This window comes from Tenrec ecaudatus, unplaced genomic scaffold, assembly GCF_050624435.1.
Source record: "Tenrec ecaudatus isolate mTenEca1 unplaced genomic scaffold, mTenEca1.hap1 Scaffold_538, whole genome shotgun sequence".
Taxonomy (NCBI): domain Eukaryota; kingdom Metazoa; phylum Chordata; class Mammalia; order Afrosoricida; family Tenrecidae; genus Tenrec; species Tenrec ecaudatus.
In genome coordinates this window covers 205,206-206,640 of record NW_027459452.1, presented here as the reverse complement: position 1 = coordinate 206,640, position 1,435 = coordinate 205,206, and positions in this window count along the sequence as shown.

Sequence of the window (1,435 nt, the reverse complement as noted above, 5' to 3'; positions counted from 1 at the left end):
TGAAGAGGTGTCTGCTTCCCATTTAATGTTTTTTAGGCCTTTGTCAACAATAAGTTCTCTGTCTGTGGAAGCTAGAGGGTAGACAGGTGTTATTTTTGTGAAGGGAAGACAATATAAAACAAGAGATTGGCAAAAAATATTGGAAATGAAAAGACAATGGTAGATTTAACGAGTTATTTAATGTAAAACTGATGTCTGCTCTATAAACCTTCACCTAAGTAACAATAGAAAATATTTTTAAAAACTTAAAAAAATTCTCTGTCTCTGAATTCTATTCTTTAATGACTATTTTAACACAGACACACACACGTTCTATTTTGTTGCCATTAGACTCACAGTTTAATGATAAAAATTACATTAAAACAGAACAGAAAAGTTGGTGAAGGGAGACGTCGGACAGTACAAAAAAAATAAAAGGAATTTTTTTAAATTTATTTTTTTAACAATTTATTGGGGCTGATACAATTCTTTTCACAGTTCATACATATACATACATCAATTGTATAAAGCACATCTGTACAGTCTTTGCCCTAATCATTTTTTTCTCTTTTCTTCTTTTACATTTTATTAGGGACTCAAACAACTCTTACCACAATCCATACATATACATACATAAATTGTATAAAGCACATCCATACATTCCCTGCCCCAATCATTCTCAAGGCATTTGCTCTCCACTTAAGCCCCTTGCATCAGGTCCTCTTTTGAAATTTTTGTTTTTTAAAAAAGTGACTTAAATAAGAAAAACTGTGCATGAGCAGCCAGTAGTAACTATTGGTCTCTCTGCACTCGGAGGAAACAAGAGTGAAGTCAAAAGACATGTTGAATACAATTATTACAATAGAATGATGAACAACCCAAACATTAGTCTCTATAATCTTGAGCTTGGAAAACCTAAATGGTGCCTGACTACCGCTACCTATTACTCTGAACACAATCACATTAGAAGGTCCTCAATGGAATGGGGGTAAAATGTGGAACAGAACTCATGATCATAAAACAGACTGGGTTTACTGGTTGAATGGAGTCTAGTAGCATACCCCAAGAATATAGCCAATGTCCTCTAGGCGTGGAACTGAAATGACCTTTTTTAAAACCATCAACAGCTTAAAACCCAAAGGGCAGCATTTACCCAATGACAAAGTCCAGAGGGTTACTAAAGACGGAGTGATGGTAAGAGAAAGCCCAGTGGGGAAGTAGGATGGCACATGGAAGGTATTGGAGTGGATGTGCAAAATCAATGTGTATGAATTTTTCGATGTAAAACTGATGAACTTCTCTGTAAACCTTCACTTAATTGGTAATAAGTATACTTCCCTTCCCCCACCCTAACAGTTTCAGAGTCTCAAATGTTTTCGTGTGTTGTATCTTCATTTTCATTTGACTCTAAATATTCACTGGTTGTTTGTATAATGGTTTAATTTCCATATAATTG